This window comes from Octopus sinensis, linkage group LG17 (assembly GCF_006345805.1).
Source record: "Octopus sinensis linkage group LG17, ASM634580v1, whole genome shotgun sequence".
NCBI classification, from domain to species: Eukaryota; Metazoa; Mollusca; class Cephalopoda; order Octopoda; family Octopodidae; genus Octopus; species Octopus sinensis.
Window position 1 is genome coordinate 27,004,194 of NC_043013.1, and position 16,183 is coordinate 27,020,376.

Sequence of the window (16,183 nt, forward strand, 5' to 3'; positions counted from 1 at the left end):
CGAAGGGGACAGACACTCACACAACTAGAGTTTTATATATATAGATATATATATATATATATATACGTTTCTTTACTGCCCACGTATATATATATATGTTTCTTTACTGCCCTCTTTAAACATAGAGGGGACAAATAGGGACAGTCAAAGGGATTAAGTCGATTACATCGACACCAGTGCGAAAATGGTACTTTATTTATCAACCCTGAAAGGATGAAAGGCAAAGTCGACCTCGGTGGAATTTGAACTCAGAATGTAATGGCAGATGAAATACCGCTAAGCATTTCGCCCAGCACGCTAACGTTTCTGTCATACCAGCCACATGGTTCCGGGTTCAGTTCCACTGTGTGGCACCCTGGGCAAGTGTGTTCTACTATATCCTCAGGTCAACCAAAGCTTTGTGAGTGGATTTGGTAGACGGAAACTGAAAGAAGCCCATTGTATATATATATATATATATATATATATAGAGAGAGAGAGAGAGAGAGAGAGAGAGAGAGAAATAGATAGATAGATAGATAGATAGATAGATAGATATGTTTCTTTATTAGCCACACAGGGCTGAACACAGAGGGGACAAATTACAAAGTAGAGCTTTTCTTTTGGGGGAGAAAAAAAATAAATAAATAAAAAGTGGGGTAGGTTTTCGATCAAAAGGGATCGTAAAAAGAGAGAAAAAAAAAGATCAATAGGGATCGTGTATCACAGAAATGTCATGATGTAAAGTGTAAAGGGGGAAACTTTATCTGTGGAAAGAAAAGCCTACAGAAAAGACCACGGTAACCTTGGTCAATAATGTCACATGTTAACACATTTATTTGGAAGTAAGTAACTCTGTTTTAAATTTTTCCAGGTTCATAGGATTATGCTCAAGATGGCTTCGTCATTCATACGTGGCATCCTTGCTACATTCACCCATCTTTTTTTGAAACATTCGGTTGACAAAACTTGCCTCTCTACTCTCATTTTCCTTTTCAAGTGATACTTGAAGGAGTTGATGAGAGATAGATAGATAGATAGATAGATGGAGATATAGATACAGGTCGTCAGTAAATCACGAATCCAAAAAAGAAGCACACTCTAAGTTATAGAGCAGTATAGTATAAAGATAGATAAGGCTGGTCTGTGGGATTACCCTGGGTTTCACGCCTATAAAGCACTTAGCCTTACAGCATATCATCAGACCCCAAAATTTTTTGGTACATGGCCTCTGTACCAAGTGGCCTCTATATATGAGAGGGTGCTGAAAAGTTCCTGGCTTTGGGTAAAAGAAAATACAGGAGGATCATTATTTACATTTGACGGACATTTGTCCTCATCTTGTTTGTTGTTAACATGTTTCAGTTGATATACCCTCCAGCCTTCATCAGGTGTCTTGAGGAAATTTCGAAGCTGGGTTCTCATTCCTAAAGTATTTTTCGATGTTGTTGTTGTTGTTATTATTATTATTATTCAGGTCAGTGCCTGGAATTGAACTCAGAATCTTGGGGTTAGTAGCCTGCGCTCTTAACTACTACGGGCATAAGGCATAGTGGTTAAGAGTGCAGGCTACTAACTCCACAATTCCGAGTTCGATTCCAGGCAGTGACCTGAATAATAATAATAATAATAATAATAAATAACAACAACAATAATAATGATAATAATAATAACATTGAAAAATACCTTAGGAATAAGAACCCAGATTCGAAATTTGCCCAAGACACCTGATGAAGGCTGAAGAGTATATCAGCTGAAACGTTGTGTTAACAACAAACAAGATGAGGACAAATATCTGTCAAATGTAAATAATATACATAATTCCTCATCTCTTAAATATAGTACTGTACAGGAGGATCAGTTAATTATGATTTTATTCAACATATTCCCCTCTCAGATTCACATGCTCATTGCAGCAGTCCTTCAGTTTTTCTAAACCCTGTAAAAGAACTTGGAAGGTTGGATCTCCAATCAGGCCTTCTGTGATACCCTTAAAGTCAGGAACTTTTCAGTACCCCCTCGTACATAGGTGCAGGTGTGCCTGTATGATAAGAAGCTTGCTTCCCAACCACATGGTTCCCATTTTAGTCCCACTGCATAGCACCTTGGGCAAATGTCTTCTGCTTTAGCCTTGGACCAACATAACCCTTGTGGTTGGATTTGGTAGACAGAAATGGAAAGAAGCCTGTCACGTATATATCATCATCATCATCGTTTAATGTCCGTTTCCCATGCTGACATGAGTTATTTTCTTTTTAGGAAGATAATTGTTATGGCTGATCGTAGATTGACCAGTGGTTTTTGCACCTGTAAAGTGCTTAGCCATATAAGTGATTTGTCAGACTCAAATGGCCAAAGGCACATAACTTCTTTATAACTGGAGGAAGAAATATATCATGGGAAATTAGTTTTGTAAACAAAAAATATTTGCTCATGCAGGAGATGCCACAGACAGGACGGTATTATCCCAATTATATTGTCTATGGCTGTGGTAATATTTGAAGAAGCTGCAGTGGGCTTATTCAATAAATAGGGAGTTCCAAGCTTGTAGTAGGAAAATTTTAGATGTGAGCATTGACTAAATACTTCTTTCCTGGAGTTTAAAAAGGTCTTCGGAACAATCAAGTTTTTAGGATCTTTGTTTTCTCTGCCAAACAAAGCTTCCATTTATGCGTGTGTGTGTGTGTGTACACACACACAGGACGTTAAAATATAAACGAAAAATTATACATCTACACATTTTTTATTATTATTACAGTCTTAATACACAGTATATTCTCTTTAAATCTCCATCCAACATGTTTTTGCTGCATGGATATCTTGTTATGTGTTGTCCATATGCATCCTGTTGGTTTGGCTACAATAAGATTTCATCCTGGTCAAAAATGTATCCATGCAACTCTATTCAAGTTGTTGCCACTTATAGAGTCTAAAGTTGAGCAGGTAGAATCATTACACATCGGTAAAATGCTTGGTGACATTTCTTTCAGTTCTTTATGTTCTGTGTTCAAATCCTGCTAAGGATAACTTGGCCTCTTGTCCCTTCACCATTGTGCACATGTATGAGTGTGTGTATGTGTGTGTGTGCACATGTACAGAAGTATATGATAAATGGGTCTTATGGAAATGCCAGTCACCTCAGTCCTTTGTGATCTCTACCATGAGGTTCAACATCCTGAAATCAGCCTTCACTATTTTATCTCATGTCTCCTTGGGTCTCCCTCATCCAATTAAAGTTTCATCCACATTTGGCAATCAGCATTCCTTTTTGCAACTGACATCATCCATATACATCACATGACCTATACCAATGCACACTATATCCAATTTTTTTCTCAACACACATGCACTTTCTTGTACATAAACAATGATGTTGCACATCCATCAGAGCACACTAGCTTCATTCCTTGCCAGTCTTTGCACATTCTCTGTAATTGGGGCCCATGTCATGTAGTCATACATCATATAATCTGCCTTTCACTCTAAGGGGGAGACCGTTTATTACTAAAATATGTAATAACTCTCTGGAACTTGCTCCACCTGGTTCTTATTCTAGTAACTATACTTTCATATCATCATCCTCCACTGATAATAAGGTCACCTAGTTAACAGAAACTAACTGCTACTTCTAAAGAACCCCCTGGGCATTTGAGGAAATTTATTTCCAATTTGTTTTTGTCTACTTTCTCAGTTAAACTTCTTGTGATTCAACTGCACCACATGTGTGTTGACAGCTTGCATTGGGGACACCATATGGAAGTTTTGCCTACACCTTTCCTATACATCAAGCAGGACTATTTTCATAAAGGATTTAAAGATCTGCAAGTTCCCTTTAATCAGAACCTTAGTTTTTGTTATATTAAATTTAAGGCCCATTGATTCCAGGTTTTTCTGCCACACCTTGAATTTCTTTTCTAATTCTACCACAGCTTCTGTTATGAGAACTAGCATATAATACTTCATAAGGTCAACCAGTCTTAATTTCCTGTTGTAATCTGGAGAACTATGATGAATAGGAGGTAACTAAAAACAAAACCCTGATGAACTTTTACTTGTACTTTAAATTCAGTATTATCTCTCACATTATTGACAGTGTCTCCCTATATAACTTGTATGACTCTCACAGACCATTCATCTACCAGTTGCTTCTACAGAGACCATCAAAATGAGGAACTCTGTTGATGGCTTTGTCCAAGTCAATGGCTTATTTTATGCTAGGTACTTCCTTTGTCTTACTAAGAAGGTAGCATCAGTTGTACTTCTCTCTGGCAGAAAACCAAAATTCATGTCATCTATACAAATTCACTTCTTAATTAATTAGTCTGCAACACTTTCCATAATGTTTCATACCTGGCCCGGTTATTTGATACCCCTGTAATAACTTTTAAATGAGGCATCTTCTTTACCATTATAACGGTTATATCTTCATACATTGGTAGTCCTCCAGCATGGCCACAACCTTAGGACTGAACTGTATAAAAGACTAAAAAAAAATATCCTTAATTGCTTTATCTATCATACTACTGTCAACTAGGATAGCTTGCGTCTCTGTTGGGTCCATAGAGGAAAGACCATCTTTCTCCCATGCATTTAATAACCTTTCTTAGAAGTACTTCCATGTTTGTTTCTTTTCACAATCACTAAGTGCAAGTGTGCAAGAAACCAGTATCCATTCAAATACATTTCTCACCTATCTGTATGTACATGCATAGATATGCATATACATTCATACACATACACACATATATATATATTTATATATATATACAGGGTGCAATGAATAAATTGTTGTCATTTTATATTTTTAATTTCATGCATGTACATTGTTTGTTTTTGATTTTGCTGACTACACAGTATAGTAGGGTCAGTTGGGCACTGTCTGTGAGAAAAACAGCACCATGACGCAATTTACTCTGCCAGAAATTTGGGGACAATATGCTGTACTGCTTGGCATTCATGCCGGAAGTTTCAATACAAATATTTCAGAATGTTTGGGTATCAACCTGAGGACATGTACTAAGAGTGATAAAAATCAAACATCCAGTCAACATTATGGTGTTTGGAGATCACTAGTGATGGCGATGTTATGCCTCCATTCATCTTCCCACACAGCCTCAGACTCAACACAGAGGCCTACATCAAGTGCCTGGAGGAAGTAATACTGTCCTGAGTCAAGAGGTTGGCTGCTGGAAAACCCTATGTCTAGCAGCAGGACTCTACACCATGCTATACAAGCAAAAGAACCCAGTCATGGCTGTCAGACAACTTTTGTGACGACATCACACCTAACGTCTGGCCACGTAACTCCTCAGACTGCAACCCTCTTGATTATTACGTGTGGGGTGCAGTTGAGCGAGAGACCAACAAAACTCCTTATAACACCAAAGATGAACTGAGGGCAAGGATTATGGCAGCATTCACCAACTCAAACAACGAGACCGTCCAGAAAAGTTGCAAGAGATTCTGAAGTCGTCTGGAGGCTATGGTTGAAACCAATGGTGACTTCATTGAATAAATTTACTCTTTAGTATTTCAAAAAGGTTTTATGTAATTTTGGTAAATATATCTGTTAAGATGAGATGTCAGTATTATTTTCAATTTTACATAATTTAAACGACAGTTTATTCACCACACCCTATATACATGTGTGTGGTGTGTATTTATGTATATATATATATATATTATATATATATATATGTATATATATATTATTATTATTATAATTAGGGAAGATCAATTCCAGTGCCACAGGAATGAGACATTCAAATTAAAAATATTAAATTGAATTACTCTCAATAATTAATTCATATATATCAAAATATATCTCTAACGCTATTTTGATATATATACATATATATATATACATACATATACATGTATATATATATATATATATATATATATATATATATATACATATACATGTATATACAGCTTGGATAACATCAGTAGTGTGGAGCGGGGAGGTTGGCATGCATGGGTGACTGCTGGTCTTCCATAAACAACCTTGCCCAGATTTATGCCTTGGAGGGTCAATTTCTAGGTGCAATCCTATGGTCATTCATGACCAAAGGGGGGGGTCCCCTCCTCCTATATATACATATACACAGACACACACACATTTATGTGTGTGTGTGTATGTAACTACACATGGGCTGTTGACAATTTCTTCTTCTCCTTTCCAATGAAGAACTATGCTCAAAATGTTAAACTCTCTCCTTTTACTGAGCGGTCAAACTAATATATTTCTTGTGCACGTCTTCACATTTGTTTTTCCTTTTTTTTATTTTCTTTTTGAATTGTTTGTTCATTGAATTGACTATATATATATATATATATATATATAGCAATAAGAAAATGGAGGAGATCAATAGGTGGTTCATCAACTTTTAGACATTATATTATGTTAACTTATTTATTTATTTACTAAATAAGTTGACATAATATAATGTCTAAAAGTTGATGAACCACCTATTGATCCCCTCCATTTTATTATTGGTATATAAATTAATGGTAAAATATCTCTTTACCTTTACCCATTTAGTACACTAGGTAATGTAATTGCAATGCAATAAAAAACACTTGTGCATTAATAATTGGGTATTCTACACGCCGTATATTGGATAAATATTATCCCTTAGTGGGTTGGATTCACAACCTCTAACTTTCTTGGAGTTTTATATATATATATATATCATCATCATCATCATCGTCGTTTAACGTCCGTTCTCCATGCTAGCATGGGTTGGACGGTTCGACCGGGGTTCTGGGAAGCCAGAAGGCTGCACCAGGCTCCAGTCTAATTTGGCAATGTTTCTACAGCTGGATGCCCTTCCTAACGCCAACCACTCCGTGAGTGTAGTGGGTGCTTTTTACGTGCCACCTGCACAGGTGCCAGGTGGGGCTGGCAACGGCCACGGCCAGATTGGTGTATTTTATGTGCCACCGGCACGGAAGCCAGTCGAGGCGGTGCTGGCATCGGCCACGAGTCGGATAGTGCTTTTTACGTACCACCAGACCAGGGATCCTGGCTGGTTCAATTCGATTTCGATTTCGCTTGCCCCAACATGTCTTCACAAGCAAAGGGGGTTGGCAAGGGTGCCTATATATATATATATATATATATGTATGTGTGTGTGTGTGTGTGTGTGTGTGTGGAGGTGCAATGGCCCAGTGGTTAGGGCAGCGGACTCGCGGTCAGAGGATCACAGTTTCGATTCCCAGACTGGGTGTTGTGTGTGTTTATTGAGCAAAAACACCTAAAGTCCCATGAGGCTCCGGCAGGGGGTGGTGGCGACCCCTGTCATACTCTTTCGCCCCAACTTTCTCTCACTCTCTCTTCCTGTTTTTTGAGTAACGCTGCGATGGACTGGTGTCCCGTCCAGCTGGGGGGGAACACATACACCATAGAAACCAAGAAACCAGCTCCATGAGCCTGGCTAGGCTTGAAAAGGGCACATAAATATAAATGAATGATATATATATATATATAGATAGATAGATAGATAGATAGATAGAGAGATAGATAGTTTGATTCAAATTCGTTGGTACTCTTGAGTTTCAAGCATGATGTTAGTCATCATTTTGAATTTGAATGATAGAAGTTGATTGTTATTATTGTAAGGTGGGCTGGGATTGGTCGAGGAAGGTCATGCAGTGTCATGGTTTGATGTTGGTATATGGGTAACAGTTAGTTGAAAAATACTGCCTGGTGAACAGGAAACAGACCACGTGGCGATAAGGAAATTGGTCAGGTTGTTGGGTGGGGTGTGGAGTAGGAAGGGGTGGCATGTGCAAGTATATAGTTCTATATGCGGGTGTGTAGACATGCTCGGGTTTTGCATGCATGTGTGTATTGATGCAAGCATGTGCATCTGTATATGGGCACATATGCACGTGTGCACACACATTTTTGGACAAACATGCACATGAACACACATAGATGCACATACTCACACACACATGCATATTCATTCATATGTACATTTGTATATACACATGCATACCAGCATGTGCACTTGTGCATTGCACACACACACATGCATGAGTATACATGCACAAAATAAGTATTGGGAATTGGTAAGTGTTGGGGCTTGGTATGAATTGGGGGTTGGTAAACATTGGGGATTGGTAATTGGTGGTCCTGCTCATGGGGTTGGTAGGTAGTAGTGACCTTAGTGCAGAGTAGCAGTAGTGCTAAGGTCGTAAATCCAGGTTGTTGGCAGCCAGAGGCCGGAAATTTTCCAGAAGGGCATACCCCTGGTGACAGCAATACGATAAATTGTATTTCTTGTTGATGGATACTGCAGGTTGTTGGAGGATATGCAATCTTTTGCAGAAGCTGTGCTGGATGAATATGGTGGCACTCTGTCAACAATAGTCCACTTGATGCTGGATATTTCATATGTACACACACACACACATGTATATATATATATATACACACGTACACATACATAGTTCACTGTATCAACCAGACTATCGATTGTTGTTATACACTGCTAGTCACAATGCACTTCCTTGCATTGTTGTGACTTTCAAGTGATGGAACTCCATAGGCTAAGCAGACACGCCTATGATGTATAATTGACTGAAATCACAACATTCCTCATAAATGCGATACCAGTCCATTGCAGCATAATTTGTATACAGCTGAGTGGACTGGGGCAATGTGAAATGAAGTGTCTTGTTCAACAACACACTGCATCACTTAGTCTGGGAATCAAAACCACCAAGCTACACACTTTCATACACACACACAAAGTGTATTCCCACAGCCATATTGTTAACATTTATAATCAGTGTCTCTATGTTCCTTCTAATTCAGTATATACATTGCTCACTCTTAGCCTGTCAGTTGGACATATGCTTGGCTAAGGAGGTCTAATAAGACCGAAACTTATCAGTTGCTTTTTACAGCTCCAACCTCCATTGATCATATTGTTTAAATATTTCAATCAGCTGAGCTTATGGGAATTATCTCCCTTGTTTGTTGCCTTAAAGCATCCCTTAGGGTTTTTTTTTCTTTTAATTAATTGCTTGTGTATCTCTTTCTCAATATGTTGTATTACCTAAGAGAAATCTTACTGTGTATTTTGTTTTTGTTAGCATAATGTTCCTTCAGGTATTTTCCTTAGCCATACTGTATGCCCTGTAATTTTTTTTTAGATATGTGTCTCCCTTTGTCATTCCAAGCACTTCCATTTCTTACGGAGATTGTTCCAGCTTTTCAACCCGAACATTCACAATATCTCGTATCTCCAGGAGTCCTTTTCCCCTTTCTTCTCTGATCGTAAATGCTTTTTTCTTTCTTTAGCATAAAAATGAAGACATTGTGTATTAAGATTGCCAATCCTCTCATCCAAACAATTCTTTTATAATATAACTATCTATATATTACATAAAATACACGCACAACACACGTATGTGATTTTATATGATATATAGACAAATGGATATGAAAAGACAGACAGAAAGATGGATATGGCGTCAATCTCTAAGTATATTAACAGTATAAACTACTCCGCCAATTTCTTGCTTTTATTGTTATTCGAAGCTTTCTCTGCTCCCGCCAAAACTACATTCGACAAGACGCGCACGCACACACACAAAGGATTTAGTCAGAACATTAGTCCACACACACACGCACGCATAAACTAGTAGCATTAAATCAGTGAGAATTGTTGAAATTTTAATTCTCTTCCAGAAGGGTTAAAAAGCTTCAACAATCGTTTACACAAACATTCGTTGCAAATGTTGATTGTATTGAACTGATAAAGTACATGTACACACACATTTATTATAAACATACACAAATACATGTGTGCGTATGCGCACGTGTATGTATTGATAGTTTTGTGGAGTTTAAAATAGAAGTGTATGATAGAGAAGGGAGAGGGAGAGAGAGAGAGGGGGGTGAGAGGAGATGGAAGAGAGAAGGCTTGTGGAAAGGAGAGTGAGAAAGACAGTGGGCAAAGGAGAGAAAGAAAAATAGTCAGGGAAGGAGGAAGAAAGGAAGACAAAGTAAGGGAGGAAGAAGAGAGAAAGAGAAATAGTGAACGAAAGAGCTGGGAGAGTAAAAGAGGAGTAGGGAAGAAGGAAGAGAGATAGTAAGACAGAAAGAGAAAGAGATTGTGAGGGAGGGAGAAAAGGTGCTGTGGTGACGTCACACCTTCCAGCAGCAGCAGCAGCAGTGGCTACAAGCGCTCAACTTAAAATTGTACAAAATCATCATTACATACATATATAGAAAAGAATTTTTACACACACATACATGCATAGAAAATGTAGTTTTATTACTTTTACACACTTTCACTTTAATAATTCCCTTGTTTCATGCTCAAATAACTGCCACCATAACTGTTCTTTCTCATCACCAGTAACAACAGCAACACACGCGCGCATATTTATAAACGAAACAAAACAAGTCGAAAGCCAAAAATACAAAGAAAACTATCACACACACACACACATGAGACTTAAAGCAAAATCAATAAATGAAAAGAAAAAAAATATAAAGACCACTCGATCTTTCTCCTACTCGTTTACTCCTGTTTTTCTTATTTTATTACTGTCTCTTTCTTTGTTTTCTTTCTTTTATTAATTCTGTCATCTAACTCAGCCCCGATCCTTTTCTGCCTGTTTAAAGAGTAATTCCATTCTGGTTGGTACCACCCGAAAAACGTTTATATTTCAGCCTTCCAGCGACAGCACCACTTCCAAGATTAAAACAGGGCTCTTCTAAAATAAATAAATAATGACCCTTACACATCAGCTACTGCTACCGCTGTCATTGGATCTCTAAGCATTATGATATTTTATATGCGTTCTGATGGTTACACACATATATATATATATATATAATTGGCACAGGGCCTCCGAGATAAGTAGGAAAGCGGAATGAAGGTATACTCAAACCAAAGATCTGGCCCTAATGCTCTCATACATAAACGATCTTAGTTCAAATCCTGTTGGGGTCAACTTTGTTTCATCTCTTTCGGTGTATAATAAAACAGTACAATCTTGGTGTCCTGGACAGTGCATGGGCTCTGATGGAACTAAGAACGTCGAACTGGTTGCTTTGTGGTATTTGCTTCGGCGCCTTGCGTTCTGTGTTCGAATTCCGTCGTGGCTAACTTAGGTAGTGTACTTAATCCGTCACCCTGTCTTAAATAATCAACTCTGTTGCGAGCATTAGGGTCAGGTCTTTAGTTTGAGTATATCTTTATTCCGTCGTCCAACTAATTAATCAAGGAGGCCCTGTGCCAATTATATATATAAATATAACTTTTGAGTAGATATTTTGGAAAAACACAATGCACTACATCCCTTCTTACTCTCCCCATCACAAATTTCGGGTTATTCTAAATAAGCGTAAGGAGCACTTAATACGTCTCAAAGTTTTTTGGGTGCTGCTTTTTCATTGTTTCAATTTGAAATCTTAAAAAAGGACAACAGCAAAAACCCTGTGTTTTGTATTTTTAAAAATATCGCAAACAATAACGTGTCTGCAGGGTAATTTGCATTTGTCATTCATATTTGAAGCTAAGAAGGGTTCCTTCTTCCGTTTCCCGAGTTTCATTCAAAAAGTTGCTTAAAATTTTGCTATTCCTTTATATATATACACATATATCATCACAATAATATATATATATATTCCTCTTGCTATTCTATTCCTTTTAACCGAGAGTCCGCCGTCATCGTATCCTCGTCCCACAAAACTGATTAAGCTTGACTGATCAAATTGGCTCCTTGTCGAAGAAAGGGAATCGTTTTCTTCTACCACTCAACATTCTCAACACACTAACAAACATCTCTACCCCATCCAACCACCACAATTAGTGTCAGCTCTTTCCAACCCCAACTCTCAACTATGATCCTACTAAAGGTCTTGACTCTTTATTTTAAGATGTCCCCTTCTCTCCATACATTTTATATTGAGTGGGATCCACTATGGAGTAGAATAAACTGCAGCGTATTTACAAGTCTTTCCTGTTTTTCCTTTGTGCGTGCCTTGCTTTTTGTTTGTCCTTATGATCGACACAATCATATCGAAAGCGTGAAATAAGTTACATGGGCAGTTTAAAATGTGTTTGTGTATGTTTAAGTATATATGTACGCGTGCGTAGTTTTATCCAGATTAAAATTATTGTCTACACACACACAACTACCAGTGCCAGCTTTATGTCTTTTAACTATATTACCTCTGTGATATATAAATAAATATTTAGATAGATAGACACACACTACATCCGTTATTTATCTGTTGTGGCAGCATGTAGTGGGTTCTCTCTCTCTATCATACATACACACACTCTCTGTATCTCCCTACACTCTCTCTTTCACTTTTAGTACCGTCACCACCACCACAACTATCATCGTCACTAAGCAGCAGGAGAACCGGCTTCGCCACCACCACCATCACTACCATCATCATCACAATAATAATACAGGCTTTATTGACCATTATTTCTCCTTTTTCTTCTCGCTCTTTCAGCCGTTTATCTCCGACATATTTATTCGTACTTTAGCTTTAGTAGCTCGTGTAAGTTTTTCTGCAGCGCTAACCAACTCTGAGTGGTTTTCTTGTCCTACCAGAGGGGACGCCCAAGGTAAGTCCCAGAAAAATTCGAACAAACTTTCGCTACCAAAACCAATCAAACAAAAACAAAACATTTCTTTGGAAGGACTTTACGTACAATATGACATTTTTCTCTCCCTCTCTCGTTCTTTCTTCCTTCCGTCCTTGTAGTTAAATTCGTTTTAATTGACAGATATTGCTGGCTGTGTATTATATATATATATACATTTATTTTTCTGTTCATCAACCCCAGGCATTATCAGTCAATTCACTTTTAAACCGGATCGTCAAGGACACAATTCTACTTTGTTATTTATTCATCTTCTCCAACTTCATTTTGACTTTTCTTCTCAACGTACGAAGAAGGTAAAGAAACAATAAAACAAATATAACAGAATACAGTAAATAACAAAAATAAATTGCGACATATATCTAAAACTATTCTAGAAGTATTCTTCATTAGCTATCATTAAACTTAGTAACTTAATTCATCTAAAATACTTCAAATATAAACAGATGTATATCATTTTATGTGGCATTCATTATTGACTGTTTTCCATCTTAGATATACAATTGTCCCTTAGGGATCACATCCTTTCATTTGTATTATTATTGTTTATGATATAACCCTTATCCAAAAATTTGCTGTAGCACTCAACTTTGGTTTGTTTCGAATCCAGAAACTTGCAAGTAAAGGACGAAAGAAATTTATAAAATAAATAAGGATGATGAGAGAAGCAATGCAATAAAGGTTGTTGTTGTTGTTGATCTTTGGTTAATTTAATTTTCTGATTTGCTCACGAGTTGTGATTTCTCGATTATAAAAGGTGTTGTGTGAGAAGGAAATATTGATCTGTTGGGTGTGGATGTCGAGTGAGAGATAAACGAATTTAATCTAAGAAACAAAACATCACAACCACACACAGTATTGGCTCCTCTTGTTGTCAACTTCAGGCAGAGAAGTAAGTTTTCTTTTTGGCTTTTTCACTTTATATTGAAGTTTCTTTCTCTCTCTCTCTCTTCGTATATGTGTGTGTGTATAAATAAATATATATTTGATAAACTTATTTTACTAATAAATATCAAGCTGAGGAAATGTTTTGAGTTTCCTCTTGTGTTCTTTGAACTTTCTATCTTTAACATTCCTTGGTTTCATGTTGAGACAACTGTTTATCTTTTGTCCATCGTTTGTGAGCTTTCTTCTCTTACATTTCGAGGAGGATGTTTCAATTCCCTGTTTACGTTTCTTTTTTTCGTTTTTGTTTATACTCATAAAAGCTTGAGCGTGTATGTACACACACACACATATATATATACACATATACACAACCATGCTCTCGTCTTTCTCTTGTTGACACCTGTCTCACAACACAACAGACACACGTGGAACATAAACAGTTACTACTACTACCAGATGCTTTTTAAAGTTATCGGGTCCCCACCAGGTAATTTATATAATTTACTTCATATCTGAAACCTTTATCCCTAACAAAAGCCATAATATAAGGGCCTTCAAATAACTGTCATTTGAATTATTAAAACAGGAATGAGCCTCCAATTATTGCTTTGTGTTCGTTCGTACATGTGCGTCGCTTTGCCTGGGATTTTTTCGGAATCAACTGATGAGAAATTCTCTTAAACCAGCCGTTTATTCGTTGTAATTGGTAATTAAATTAATTTGGGGCTATTTTGGTATTCTTACTTATGTGAAATAATATTTAAACACTTCTAACTTGGAAGCGAGTTGCTTTTATTGTTCATTCACTTAGTCATCTGTAATCCATTAGCAGTTTTTAATATACCTGACTGATATTTCCTCGCTTCTTTGCCTCCTAGCACTGCACTGAAATTTGATAGGATTTTTTTGTACTTCTACAAATGAAAAGCCAAAAATTCACATTTATACAAGTTAGATTGGTCAGTTTGTTCGGTAAATAATCATTGGTTTGGTCAAGGAAATACACTCAGTTTGTAAACATCCTCTTTGGGAATATCTTGTTAAATGGTTATTTAGAAAGTTGTGTTTTTCACCAGGAAATAAAATCAAATAATAGAATAAAAAATATGACATGTATAAAATAAAATGTCCTTCACCTTGTTATCAGAATAAAAAGAAAAAATGCTATAAAATAGCTCTTGTGTTTAATTATTATCATGTGTGGGTGCGTTAGGAATGAATGGATGGATAAGCTTTCTGTCAAATTAGAAATTATCTGAAAAACCATTATTACCATTAGAATATTTCTGTGAGTGGTGGCTTAAAGCTATTTTCAGTTGGTATTGTGCTTTCTTCCTTTATTTATCCTTCTTTCTATTTCTATATCTCTCTTCCCTTTTCATATTCAAAACACATTTTCAATTAGCCTGTAATTAATTCTGTCCATAGTTGCTTCTCATACAAGCACCACAATCAAATGGAGATGTTTGCTTTTTTTTTTTTTTTGGTTTTTTCCTTTTTCCATTTCGTTGGAGTAAAAAAAAAAAAAAATTATTTAAAAGCCGAGTAAAATTAGACAGAGAGGAGAGAGAGTAAGTGAGAAGGAAGGAAAAATAAATGAGAAAGAGGGAGTAAATTTGATATCTTTAACTGTCAGAACAAATGTAGTAGAACCTTCCATTTTGGCGCTGTCAACTCCCCAGCACACTTTCAATAACAAGCATCTTTTTGTAAGCTGACTGGTATGAAACAATTTATTTTTTTCTCTCATTTCTATAATTTTCTTCCTTTCCAAATGTCTTTGTGTACGTGTGTATGTATATGAATGAATGTATGTGTGTGTGTGTGTTGTATGTTCGAACAGTTGGCTAGCATCTTCATTCTTTCTTCCTCCAGCAACTGTCAATTTTCCTCGCATTCAATCCATCTATTCCAAAGAGTATAATCAATGTTCTCGGCCCTTCTACTGTTTTCCATATCTAGGTTAACAGATATCGGAGTCATATCTAAGATAATGTCTGCCGCATTTTTGTGAACAGGGAGTTAGTTGGCAGCGATGATGATGAGAGTGTGCCAGTGTTTCCAATATGAAGAAGATAGACGGGTCGTAATCATGACTTCCTCGATTACCTCCCCCTTCCTACTCTGTCACCAACTTGAACAGCTTCTCTTTCACTCTCAACCACTCCTCTCTCTCTCTCTCTTTTCTCACTCTCTCTCTCTCTTAGTTCCTTTCCTTATCTCTTTCTTTCAAGAAGTTACTATTCTTTATTATTTCCTTTCATGTATTTTTCCTTTTTGTAGGGGTTCAATTATAACCCCTAGATTATTTAAAATTATGAATAATAACACAGCAGATGTTAATAATAGAATCAAGCGTTAACAAAATTCTCTTTTGTTACAAAAAAATCTGGTTTTTACCTAGCTGATTAAAAAATTTTTCCATTTTTTTCTTTGACTAACGAAAATAATAATATTTCTTTATGGTATAAAATATCTTGTGACTCCTTAATATCTTGCACAATATATTCATTATACTTTTATCTATGAGAGCATTGTTCTTTTCTCATCCGTTTCTTCATACATTGTATAAGAAACTTGCTTAACTACACTTAAAAGCATAATTAGAATGGTATGAAGTTTGTGTGTCTACGTTTTCATAAATTAGGTTTGTTCTTAGTTATTAC

General features: G+C 36.6%; 1 protein-coding gene across 11 annotated transcripts in view; it reads left to right on the top strand.

Moving 5' to 3' along the window:
• The first annotated feature begins 12,398 nt into the window (after nt 1-12,398).
• LOC115220806 (bromodomain adjacent to zinc finger domain protein 2B) overlaps nt 12,399-16,183 on the top strand; it is a 321,983-nt gene continuing 318,198 nt past the window's right edge. For 5 of the 11 annotated variants that reach the window (XM_036510466.1, XM_029790965.2, XM_029790966.2 and 2 more), the window contains exon 1: nt 12,399-12,590. The gene's annotated coding sequence lies outside the window, so the exon portion shown is untranslated. Of the gene's footprint in view, nt 12,591-13,203; nt 13,522-14,871; nt 15,239-16,183 lie in introns of those variants that run through there. The other 6 variants (XM_029790962.2, XM_029790969.2, XM_029790970.2 and 3 more) reach the window with 3 other exon arrangements.